Source organism: Papio anubis, chromosome 10 (genome assembly GCF_008728515.1).
Source record: "Papio anubis isolate 15944 chromosome 10, Panubis1.0, whole genome shotgun sequence".
In the NCBI taxonomy this organism is placed as follows: Eukaryota; Metazoa; Chordata; class Mammalia; order Primates; family Cercopithecidae; genus Papio; species Papio anubis.
In genome coordinates, this window is record NC_044985.1 from 71,999,793 (window position 1) to 72,013,260 (window position 13,468).

The following is a 13,468-nucleotide window of genomic DNA, read 5'->3' on the forward strand; positions in this document are numbered from 1 at the left end:
ATTTTTATTTTATTTTTTGGAGACACGGTCTCACTCTGATGCCCAGACTGGAATGCAGTGCCTCGATCTTGGCTCACTGAAATCTCTGCCTCCTGGGTTCAAGCAATTGTTCTGTCTCAGCCTCCCGAAGTAACTGGGACTATAGGCACACACCACCATACCTGGCTAATTTTGTATTTTTAGTAGAGTCAGGGTTTCACCATATTGGCCAGGCTAGTCTCAAACTCCTGACCTCATGATCCGACTGCCTCGGCCTCCCAAAGTGCTGGGATTACAGGCGTGAGCAACTGTGCCTGGCCTTTGCTATATTTTTAACTTCTATGCTAAAAATATACAATGACCTTCTCTATGTCTACATTTGTTCAAAAGATTCAGTTTTGTTTATAATTTTCTCAAATATTTTCTTTAAATTTTATTTTAAGGTATCTTCAAACAAAGCAATGAGTTTAAAAACAATCTTCATTTTATTTAAATCGATTTTTTCCAAAAAACTCAAGATATGTGCTAAATATGTGATGTGTGTGTGTCCATGTGTGTGTATGTTCAATTTATTAACTGCTGCAGATATGTTAGAATGGGATTTTCCTATTTAAGTAGCATTTCTTGACTTTGACATTAGTATCTTTTTATCTACACATAAGAATTTTACATCCTGGCTAACATTGTGAAACCCCGTCTCCAGTAAAAATACAAAAAAAAATTTAGCTTGGCGCGGTGGTGGGCGCCTGTAGTCCCAGCTACTGAGGAGGCTGAGGCATGAGAATGGCGTGAACCTGGGAGGCAGAGCTTGCAGTGTGTCGAGATTGCACCACTGCACTCCAGCCTGGGTGACAGAGCGAGACTCTGTCTCCAAAAAAAAAAATAGAATTTTACAAATTGTATTTGAAGTCGTTCCCACATTACTCCTGGTGACTTTTATTTTAAACAAGTTCTCATTTTCTAAGAAGGTGTTTTTAATATACCATCTCATTATATGACCCAGAAGTTTATAACAGACTTACTGTTTCTATCATACGCTATTTAAGAAAATGATTTTAAATATAGAAAACAGGGAAAGATTTCTATTTGTATCATTACATAGAAAACATCACAAAATAATATTAATATAGAATTATTATTTGTTCCAAGATGTATTATTATTTGTTCCAAGATGTAGTAAGACCAAGAAGAAAATGAATGATTATTTTTAGAGTAGTATTTGTACTAAAGTATTATACTAATAGGCTCTGCTATACACTAATATATCTGGAAAAAATAAAATAATATCCAAAATATTTTCAAATATTTATATTTCCTCTGAGTGATAATACCATTTCTCTTAAGCATCTTATACAGTTTTTGGTGTATTTAGTGTAAAATTTCTTAATGAGGGATTAATTAATCAAACATGAAAATATTTTGTCAAATTTTAAGAGTGTGTTTAGTTGAAACCAGAGGGTGACATGCAATAAGAATAATGAAAAAACAAGCTTAAATATTTTGACAATTGCAAATACGTGAGAATGTTTTCTTAACAAAAACAAATTGGCAAAATTTCAATGTTTAATTTTATTTGGAAAAGAGTAAATTTTCTTACTGAATTATTGTAATTAAATAAATTCCTACATACAGTCTCTAATTTGATGTTTACTTATCAGTTTTATCATAAATAATTAGTTTCTATACCAAAATCCTTTGTATTAAAATATAGATGTCAATTAAAGTTGTAGAATTGTTTTGACTATTATTTATGGAAAGAATTTGTAGACCTTATCTATCAAATTACACTTTTAAGTGGTATTTTTCTAAAGAATATATTTTGTGCTGATTCTAATCATTGTATCATATGATTGAAATAACTTACCTATTTCAGTTGAGAATGTAATGAATCAAGTCTGTATGATTCGTTTAATTTTGAAGACATTGAGTTGTGTCATAATCTTGGGATCTTGGTATCCTGTAACCTCATAAGAAGAGAGGCTTAACCAAGGCTGGGAGAAGAATGACTAAATGGGATGTTTTGTTGACCATTATGGGTCCAGTCAGCAATTCAAATAATTATATTTAAAAGATAACTAAAGAATTAACAAGTACATCAATACTTTTAATTATTTATCGATTAATTCCAACTACTAGAAATAAGGGCACAAACCAAATATAGGATGGAAAATGTGAGCTGTCAACCAGAATAACCAGAGATATATTCGGCCTGAATATAGTCCCCAACCACTAGATACAAAGTGCATCATCCTATAAGAGGAAAGAATTGTTTTAGTTCAGAGCAAGCTGGCAAGATGGAATTGAGATTTCAATGAAAGGAACATTTAATTCCACTAGGCAAAAATATAAACTGTTAACAGAAGAAAAAGAAAACATGATGGAAGAACAAGAATCATGAACAGAAAAGAACAGATTTGGAAAAAAAATAGAAATTCTGAAAATAAAAAATATAGATACTGCAATTTAATACTACATTGATACTTAAAACAGAAAACTAGACATGATGTGACAGGAACGAATTATTTACTTAAAAGATAGAGAATGCTGCAAATCTAAGACAGTATTTAAATGAAGAAGGTTAATATATGATTAAAAAAAAAAAAAAAAAAGAGTTCCAGAAACAGAACAGAGATATACAGGATAAGATGATAAATAAAATTATTTTCCATATAATTGATAAGCTGATCCTAAATTTAAATGGAAAAGCAGAGTCTAATCTAGACTGTCAAGACAAACTTGTAGAAAAGTAGAATAAATAAGAGGAGGAGAAGATGAGCTTAAAACGGAATAAAAAACCTGTAATCCCAGCACTTTGGGAGGCTGAGGTGGGCGGATCATGAGGTCAGGAGATCAAGACCATCCAGGCTAACACGGTGAAACCCCATCTTTACTAAAAATACAAAACAATTAGCCAGGCATGGTGGCGGGCGCCTGTAGTCCCAGCTACTCGGGAGCTGAGGCAAGAGAAGGGTGTGAACCCGGGAGGTGGAGCTTGCAGTGAGCTGAGATCACGCCACTGAGCTCCAGCCTGGGCGACAGAGCAAGACTCTGTCTCAAAAAAAAAAAAAAAAAAAAAAAACAGAAAAAGAAAGAAAAAAAGGAATAACAAAGAAAAAGTAGAATTTTAAAATAGAAAAGGAAGAAGAGAAATAAAACAGGAGATTTCTATTTAAATATAAGTTTATACTAATTAAAACAGTGTAGTATTGATAAATGAAAAAAATAAGCAAACAATATAACAGAATACATAGAAACAGATTCACAAATATGACACTGTAGTATGTAAGTTACAGGGAATTACATGCTAGTGGAGAGGAAGTGACTCCACTTAATGGCACTAGAATAATTAGGTATCCAAATGAATGAAAAGAAAATTTAGAATCTCATTTCAGATCAGACACAAAAATTCATTCCAGGTAGGCTAACACACAGAACTTTAAGACATTTAAAACTGTTTGTATATTTTAATTTTTTTAAGTTGCTAAAAGATACAACATCAAAACTCTATTTTATAAGCATCCCTTTATTCCATCCTATCTAACTTCAAATCATTTTCTACCAAAACTTTTTTATATGTATGCTTGCTTTTCTTGTTTTTAAATTATAAACTAGTTATTAAAATTATACATTCTAAAATTCTCCACTTTTAAATTAATTGAGTAACTTTTTTTCATTATTCAACATTTAAAATATCAAATAAAGATAGCTTACATGTGTTGGTTACAGCTATAAGTCTTTAAACTTTTTCAAATGATTCATTGGATAATGTATTTATGTTTTAAAAAATTTTCTTTCACCATCTATTATTCTCATGTAGGAGGTCAGATGCAGTACTGGAGGCAGAACTCAGACACCGGACCAAATTGAGGACTAGCTAAAACACAGCCAAGGAAGACGTAGCTCTCCATAAGACATATATGCCAATGTGCCATGCCAGTTCACTGCCATTGCAACACCTGGAAGTTGCTGCCCCTTTCCATGGCAATGACCTGGAGATCTGGAAGTTACCAGCCCTTTCCTAGAAATTTCAGTACAATCCACCTCTTAGTTTGCATATAATTAAAAGTGGATATAAATATGACTACAGAACTGCCATTGAGCTGCTACTCTGAGCACACTGCCTACAGGGTAGCCCTGCTCTACAAGGAGCAGTATCTCTGCTGTTGCTGTACATTGCCACTTCAATAAAAGTTCCTGTTTACCACCACCAGCTTGTCCCTGAATTCTTTCCTATATGAAGGCAAGACCCACCCTAGCTAAGCCTCAATTCTGGGACTTGCCTGACCTGCATCAATTCTAAAGCAATACATTTTTGGATATATTCTTTAAGAACACCCTGAAATCTTCGTATAAATACCTGCATCTTCCTCTCATCCCTGGTCTTCATAAATAAATCTCTTTTCATGATTTCCTTGTGAGCTTCTTTGCTATTTTAAAATGCCATGTATTTTGGTTATCTGTTGCTGTAAACAATCTCCCCCAAAACTGAGTGGATTAAAACAATAATCATTTAATTATCACTTAAAATACTCTCGGTAAGACATCTGAACAAGGCACAGTGGGTTTGGATGGTCTCAGTGTTACATGATGTCTGCTGGGAAGAATTAATACATGATTTGCCAGGCCAGTGCAAAAAGAAGAAGTTGGACTTGTTCATAAATTATTAAGTATTTCAATTTAGTGATAGCAGAGCATTAAACCACGCACAGAAACCTTAAAGCATGGGAGCCTTCTATGTAACTGCTCAGGTCACACATCTATAAAGCCTGCCCTTCGGCTGGTCATAAAACATTCACAATGGCTTTTACATCACATGCCTGATATCCCAGCTAGGATGGTTCAAAAAACTGGAGGCTGGTTAGCATGGCTTAACTTGAATCATATGTCTGGGGATTTTGTCCTTACTGTTGGCTGGGTTTCTTGGTTCTGCTATACAGCTGTAGGACATTTTCCTCTCCACATGGCATCCCCACCTGACCTGTCACCCTGGTTGAGGCTTCTCATATTCTGGATACTTGGTTCTAAGAGGAAGAAAGTGAAAGCCACCTGTACTTTTTAAACCTGCACTTAGAAGTTCTCTGCATTTTATGAGGTAAAGCACTTCACAAAGACAGCCAAGATTCAAGGAGAGGGTAAATAAACTACCTATTGATGTGCAAAGCAGAAAAGTGATGTGAAAGAGAAGGACTTTGGGGGACTATCATGTTACTTGCATAATATGAGATATGAGAAGTACTATCAAAAAAATAGTCACAGAGCTCAGCATTTGCATATAGATCTGTTTCATTTCAAAGTCCACATTCTTTCCACTACTACAAACTTTCTCTCAAGAATTAGGGGCTAGATTTTAAGAATCAAATCAGGCTGGGAGTGGTGGTTCACGCCTGTAATCCCCGCACTTTGGGAGGCTGAGGTGGGTGGATCACGAGGTCAGGAGTTTGAGACCAGCCAGGCCAATATGGTGAAACACCGTCTCTACTAAAAATACAAAAATTAGCCGGGCATGGTGGTATTCCCCTGTAGTCCCAACTACTCAGGAGGCCGAGGCAGGAGAATTGCTTGAACCTGGGAGACGGAGGTTGCAGTGAGCTGAGATCTACCACTGCACTCCAGCCTGGGCAACAGAGAGAGACTTCATCTTAAAAAAAAGAATCAAATCAGAATATAAAGGCACATTGTTATGAGTTTTTTTTTCAGAATCACAGTATACAAAACATATACACACCGAATTTAGTTAATGTGCAGTGACCTTACATTTTCAACTGGAATGATAAGAATTTTTTTTTTTTTTTTTTTTGGAGGCAGGGTTTCACTCTTGTTACCCAGGGTGCAGTGCAATGGTGCAATCTCAGCCCACCACAACCTCCGCCTCCCAGGTTCAAGCGATTCTCCTGCCTCAGCCTCCCAAGTAGCTGAGATTACAGGCATGCACCACCACACCCACCTAATTTTGCATTTTAGTAGAAATGGGGTTTCTCCATGTTGGTCAGGTTGGTCTTGAACTCCTGACCTCAGGTGATCTGCCTGCCTCGGCCTCCCAAAGTGCTGGGATTACAGGCATGAGCCACCACGCCTGGCAGAACTATAAGAATTTATCCATAACTTGACTAAGAAGGAAATGGTGTATCCCCATGAATTGGCCAAGGGAAATCTTCCCTTTCCCCTTCTGAAGCTTCACTGAAAATTAGTGAACAAAAGGCAGATTTAGACGAGAAAGGACATACAAATTTATTAATGTGCAAATAAGGCAGACAAAGGAACGTTAGATAACAACTTCATCCTGTACTTTGGGAAAGACAAAGGATTGAGGACAGAAGTGGAGATGATGCTCAGAGAGATCTTGAGGCCTGTTCTTCAGTTCAGCCTGTCAAAGCACTGTATTTTGGGGTATCAGTTTCTGAGCCCCAACAACCCCTAATTTCTGAACTAAAAGTGAGAAACATTGCTTTCATAATAGTAAGTGATTTCTGTAAAATTAGAATAACATTGTAATATTTCCATAATTTTTCTCACTTAAATAATACAACCTAGAAATTAGAAAACTATGCTAAATTAAAAAGAAGAAAAATTGTATAAAATTTAGGAAGTGCAGACAATTAACAAACATTTAAATAATTTTTATTTCTACCACACAGACTATCCACTAATAACATTCTATGCATACCTTGCATTACTTTTTTTGTCATCACCATTGTAAATATAGTATAAAAATCAAGGTTAGAAACATATCTATTATATTAATCATTATCACCTTCCCCCTTACTTAAATTACACTCTTTTTCTATACCATTATGTTTATTTGCAATTCCTTTCTCATTTATCTATGATTTCCATGTGTTGGCCAAATGTTACCTGTTTTAATATAGGCATTAAAAGAAAAATCTCGTTTCCTGTTTTAGACTAAATTATGGTTCTAGAGTCAAATTATTTGGTGGTTGATGGAATATAGAATATGAAACAGTAAAGGAAGCAGCATTATATGAAATAGAAGAAAACAAAGGGAAACCTACTATCCCATATCTCTAAAACAATCCTGCTGGTTTTTAAGTTGTTTCTCTCCAAATATTAACAACATCATAACTTTCTCGAAAGTAAAAAAAAAAAAAAACAAAAAACCTATGTATCCATAGTTTACCTGTGGGTCTAAAATAATTAATGGTTCATTGAAAATTTTGAAATTAATAGTTAAAATTACAATTATAACTTATGTTTATAGTTGAGACATCACTTTCTTGCCTTCAATAATATTTTTCTTTTTTGTTTTCCTGAGATTTTGGAATTTGAGATTAAAGTAGAATTCTGATTAATTTTCAAACCAAAATTGGAATCTTTTAAAACATAAAGCTCCTAATACAGTGTGATAGGATGCCTCTAATTTAATGTCTCTTGACTATTTTCCACTGCTACTCATATAAACTAATGTTTCAACAAGGCTCTCTGAAAACGATGTCTAACAGAACAACTGTATTTATAGAACAGAGAGTTTTCAGATTTTTCTGTGTGTCAATACATGCTGCATGTCCTTAAACATACCCTGTATAAGTTCCAAGTGGAGTCACGCTCTGTCATAACAACCAGTCCAATTTTCCATTATATAAAAAAAGTTAATTATGTGGCTATATTCTGAAGCAAACGTAAATGAGATGTGTAGCTCTATGAGAATTATTTCTCACTTATGACATCTAGGTCTTATATTCCACATGGCAGATTTCATGAGCTTTTTATATTGTATAAATTTTGTACACAGATGAATCCCTGTGACAGAAAATTGTCAAATGTGTTTTCTCCTTGGAAACTCACTTCATCATTGTTAAAATCTCAATAAACAAAACTACAATGCTTTTTAATTTCTCAACCCATCACTGAAACCTTAGAAAAACCATTATTACTGTATAATCTACAAATATAATTATTTCTAGATAATCTTTAAGAATTTGCATAACAGAATTTGTAATGAGACTTTTCTGGCTGTCCTCTTGTGCTGAAAACCCAAAACGAGAAATAAAGAGGAGCTATGCTGGTATTTTCTAAAGAGAGCCACCTGCAGAAGTCAAAGAACTAGTTCCTACCCCTGTGTTAGACAGGGAGATGATTGGGAACAGGGAAAGCAGCACTGTAGTCCTCAGCCTTTTGGAGGTGTGATGCAAGTTTTTGGTTTTGTTTGTTGAGATGGGGTCTTGCTCTGTCGCACGGGCTGGAGTGCAGTGAGGCTATCTCGGATCACTGCAACCTCCTCCTTCAGGGTTCAAGCAATTCTCCTGCCTCCGCCTCGCGATTTTTGTGTTTTTTGTAGAGATAGAGTCTGGCAATGTGGCCCAGGCTGGTCTCCAACTCCTGGACTCAAGCGATCTGCCGGCTCGACCTCCCAAAGTGAGGGGATGACAGGCTGAGCCACCACTCCCAGCAAGGAGGTGTAATATTTATAGAGAGATTTTGTTTCCATTCCACTGGGAGGATGGAGCATTCCTTCTTCTGTGAGTAGGGTGCTCTCTCTGTTACTCCTAACTCCTCAGTAAGGTGGCAGGTTTAGAGCCTCCTGGCTATCCACAGAACCAAGGCAGCTACATCTGCTGTTCCTAAAATGCCACAGTTAGACCCTTTTTTATTTGTTTATTTGGGATAAGAAAATTGTTTTAGATTATTACTCTTCTCTATTCTGATTCTTGGAATTAGTTCTGCCAACCTTGCTTTCAGTATGCCAAATTCAGCTTTAGAAATTCCAAACGAAACGTTTTTTCTCTCAATAAAGCCAATCATTTGGAAATCAAAAGCACTTTAATTTTCAAGCTATTGTTTGCAGTTTGGGCTTCTGAAAGCCTAATTAGGAGCTCAAAAGCCAGAATGCCTGCACCTGTATGTGTATAGAGTATAGAAGGAAATATTTTTACCAGAATAATGGGTACAAGGAAGCATGTAAAACAGTACCTTATTTAATACCATAAAATGTTATCCTGGACTGGTACAACTGACTCACAGAGCTCTGGAGCGGCATAACCAAAACCCAGACCCCATTGTTTTGCCTTCAGCCCAGACGTTTGTTTGTTTGTTTGGTGATTGTTGTGTTCTATGTCAGTACATTACTTCTCTCAAACATGATCTCTAACTCCTTGTTTTAGACTTCTCGATACCAGTGATGTAAGTGGCTTAGTACTCATCTTTATGACAGAAACTATTATATCAATTTAAAATGTAATCATTTTTGTAAATGGAATAATATTTTCATATTACTAAAAACCAATATTGAAATTGAAAGCTACAGAAAAGATCTCAATATAATTGTAGTCGGAAGACTTTCAGTAAACAAACTAAATAAATAAATAAATAAATAGGTTAAAACTTCCCTCTGCCTTTTGTTAGTGGTGTATAGTCTGCAAAAATTAACCTCCTTTCTATAAAAATGAAACTAATAATGCTTACCAGAAAAAAATTCACATTTGTAAGGTACTTTTGACAAGGGCCTGGCTACTAGAAACTAATTTTTTAAACTAATACAAAATAGAATATTCTGAAAAAGAATCCCAAATTTGTAAAAAGTCATTTACTTTGACTTTTGTTTTTAAGTGTGTATTTAAATATTGTCTCAATTTAAAGATTTACTATACAAAGAAATATTTTTCCATAGTAGTAAAAATAATAAGTTGTAATATTCAATTTATTAAAATTGTAATCTCTACTACTCTTAAACATTATTTGAAGTAGATGATGACATAATACTGTTCAAGCATCCATGTGAAAATTCAAGCATTGTACTAACAGACACACACAAAAATCAGATTCCTACATGTATACTTTACTTGAAGAAGACATTTTAATGTTAGTATCATGAAAACAAATTATGTTTTGCCTAAAGGCATCTAAGAAGTTTTTGATGTCTGAGCATTATGTAAATGAGTTTTCTAAATATCTATTGTGGGTTTTCCTATTTATTTTAATGTCAAATTGGATTTCATGATGCCCAGTAGGGAACTGAAGTTTTTAAGCCTGTAAACTATAACCATTTTTTATTTTATTTAATTCTTCCATTACATAAAATGACATATACAACTACTTTCAAGTATGTGTGTGATTTCTGTATCTTTGTATATTCTTTCTGTTTCCAATAACTGTAAAATTTATTTAAAAGTGATAAAACATACTCAAAATGTTAATAAGTCCTAGGCTTCCTTAAATATAGTAAATTCCAAACATTTATATTCATTAAACCCCTCTATCATTAAAGAGATGTATATTTAAAAAATGCAATCTAAATAAAGACAAGTCTGGAGCCTTACAAAATATTAGTTAAAGTGCACTGAATATCTTTAAGTCTCTAGGTATACTTTCCATCTTTCTTTATCCTGCTCTGTTCTACAAAAGACTGACCCATAGAAACTACATCCAATTGTTTCATTGCCTTCAGATTTTCTATTGGTTTTGGCCAATGGGTACCCCAGCCGGAAATGGGAATGTGAGAAGAGAATGATATCAGCACATTTTCCCTGTTCTCTTACTATCTGATTGTCATTTGATTGTGCTCCTTTACTGAAGGTCACGATTCCTATCGGGACTTCTTTTCCATATAATTATCCTCTCTGGGTTCTGGTAACCATTCTCTCTCTTTTTCTTGCCCTTCCGGGGGTAGAGGTGGCAATAGTTTCCCTGAATATTACCCTGTGAGGATAACTGTATTTCTTAAACCCTGCCTGCACCTTTATAAATAATCTTCTTAGTAATTTTTTCTCAAATTATCTGGTTTGGAATGAGCCATTTCACACAGTTTCTCACGGACCTTTCTAAAACATTTGTATTGATTAGTATTTTTGGTGCTCAGGGAATCTTTAATGTTTTTGTACCTAAACACAAACGTTAACACATTGTTAGTTTGTCATAAGTAGCATGTCTAAATTGCCATTATTTGTGCATTTCTCTTTAATATCTAGATAATATCTAGAAAATATCTCTTTAACACATAATATAAGCTTTTTTAATATCAACATAATATTGCATTATTTAGACTCCAAGTTGTTCACTTATAACTGGAATGTTCTTCTACTATTTATCTTTCCACTTTTCTGGAATTTCTTCAACAACTGACCTCACTCCCATGACGTTAAATTTCCTAACAGCTAGGATTCAATATTGACTTAGAATAATTAAAAGGGTGGTACTTCCTGAATAAATATAACTTTAGGATTATAGATAAGATAGGTCCCTTGAGATACCTAGACTTCTTTAATTTCCAGCAAACTAGTAAAGATTATGAAAATATACATTGTAAGACTGCGAAGGTAGCTAGACAAAAGTAGCGTCCAACAAATCTAGATTTTTTTCCATAATCATGACACTAACTGTTCTAAGTAGCCAGCAGTACCGAAAATCCTAATAACACGGAATTTAAGGTACTCAAACATGTTAATGGGTTATGACCAGAGCTGAAAATTCACTTTAAAAATCAAAGCTGTAAGACCCTCTCCCTGGTATGTTCTCTTAATACAATATAAAAATCACATCACTCTAAAGTTTGTCATTTCTACACCCTTTTGTATTTAGCAGATCAGACACCTGATAATAAGTTTGATATAAGAGAATCCAACTCCCTTCATTGGCCTTTCTTACCTCCAATCTCACATAGCTTCAGTATCTTCTCTTAAATGGTCACCAGAGTGCTTTTTCTAAAACAAAATTGTCCATAATAAGACTTGCAGTAGATACCATTCCCTATAAAGTTCGAGACCCTGATCTAATGCTCCCCAACACACTAAGCTATTTTAATTTCTTCATATTCTCTTGCTATTTCAAGTTTCTCAGGCTTTGATAATGTTATTTCCTCTGCCATAAATGTTTCTCCCTTTCTTGTCTACCTGCTATACACACAATCACCTTTCAAAATTCAGCTCGCATTTTGACAACATGACTGCTTTCTAAATTGTTACTCTATCTTGCCCACAATGAAGAAATATATATCTGTTTTAGTGCCTAATCACATTTATTTATAATTTTATTTATTACATTGTGTTTCCCTCTACTGGGCTGTGAGCTCCTTAAGGGTAGAGGCTGTACTTATTCATCATCATCTCTCCTACACTAGCTCAGTGCCTGACATTAGAAACACAGTACTGAATGCTGAATGAATGGTGATGGAACTTCTGGGGCAGGTCTGATCTCCATCATTCTTGCTCCCTAAATGTACATTTAGTCTAGTTCATTGAGCAAACTTTATTTTAAGATTTGAACTAAGCTAAAAGGTGACTGTAGATGAAGGAAAAGAAATGCTTCTTCCTGGCCAGGCGCGGTGGCTCAAGCCTGTAATCCCAGCACTTTGGGAGGCCGAGACGGGCGGATCACGAGGTCAGGAGATCGAGACCATCCTGGCTAACACAGTAAAATCCCGTCTCTACTAAAAAATACAAAAAAAAACTAGCCGGGTGAGGTGGTAGGCACCTGTAGTCCCAGCTACTCGGGAGGCTGAGGCAGGAGAATGGCGTACACCCGGGAGGCAGAGCTTGCAGTGAGCTGAGATCTGGCCACTGCACTCTAGCCCGGGCGACAGACCCAGACTCTGTCTCAAAAAAAAAAAAAAAAAAAAGAAATGCTTCTTCCTTACAAAAGAATTCCAATTTATATATGTAAATTATATATAAAATATAATATATAAAGTATATACATTTTTATATATTTTATATATAATTATGTGTGTGTGTATATATATATAAAAATTGTTACGGGATATATGGAAATCTTGTAGGCAATATCTACCAATACATGTTACAACTAGTGGGTAAAAGTTTAAGGAGAAACAGCATACTTGTATTGTCTCAAAGTATCTCTCCCCAAATATTGATTAATTACCAAGGGAAAATAGTAACTTTACATTGAAGAAACCTGGCAGACACCATCTATACTGACTTACTATTATTCGTGTGAACTCATATCAATGTCACATACCCCAATATGATGCAATGAGGACACTTTACTTTTGTGAAAATTTCCCCCAAAACTTATAACCCCAGTTTAACCAGGAGAAAACAGCACACAACGTTGATATGTGGGACTTTCTACGAGATACTAAACCATCACCCTTCAAAAGTGTCAGTCATAAAAGACAAGGAAAGATCAAGGAACTGTCACATATTAGAAGAGACTAAGAGACATAAATGCTATGTGGAATTCTGGAATAGAGAAAGGGCATTGATAGAAAAACTGGAGATATATTCTAGAAGAAAATCTAGGAAACACTATTTTGGACATTGGCCTTGAGAAAATTTATGAGTAAGTCCTCAAAAGCAATTGTAACAAAAACAAAAATTGACAAGTGGGACCTAATTAACTAAAGAGTTTCTGCACAGCAAAAGAAACTGTCAGCAGGGGAAACAGACAACCTAAAGAATGGGAGAAAATATGCTCAAACTGTGAATCCAACAAACATCTAATATCCAGAATCTGTAAAGAACTTAAACAATTGAACAAGTAACAACCAAATAACTTTATTAAAAATGAGCAAAAGACATGA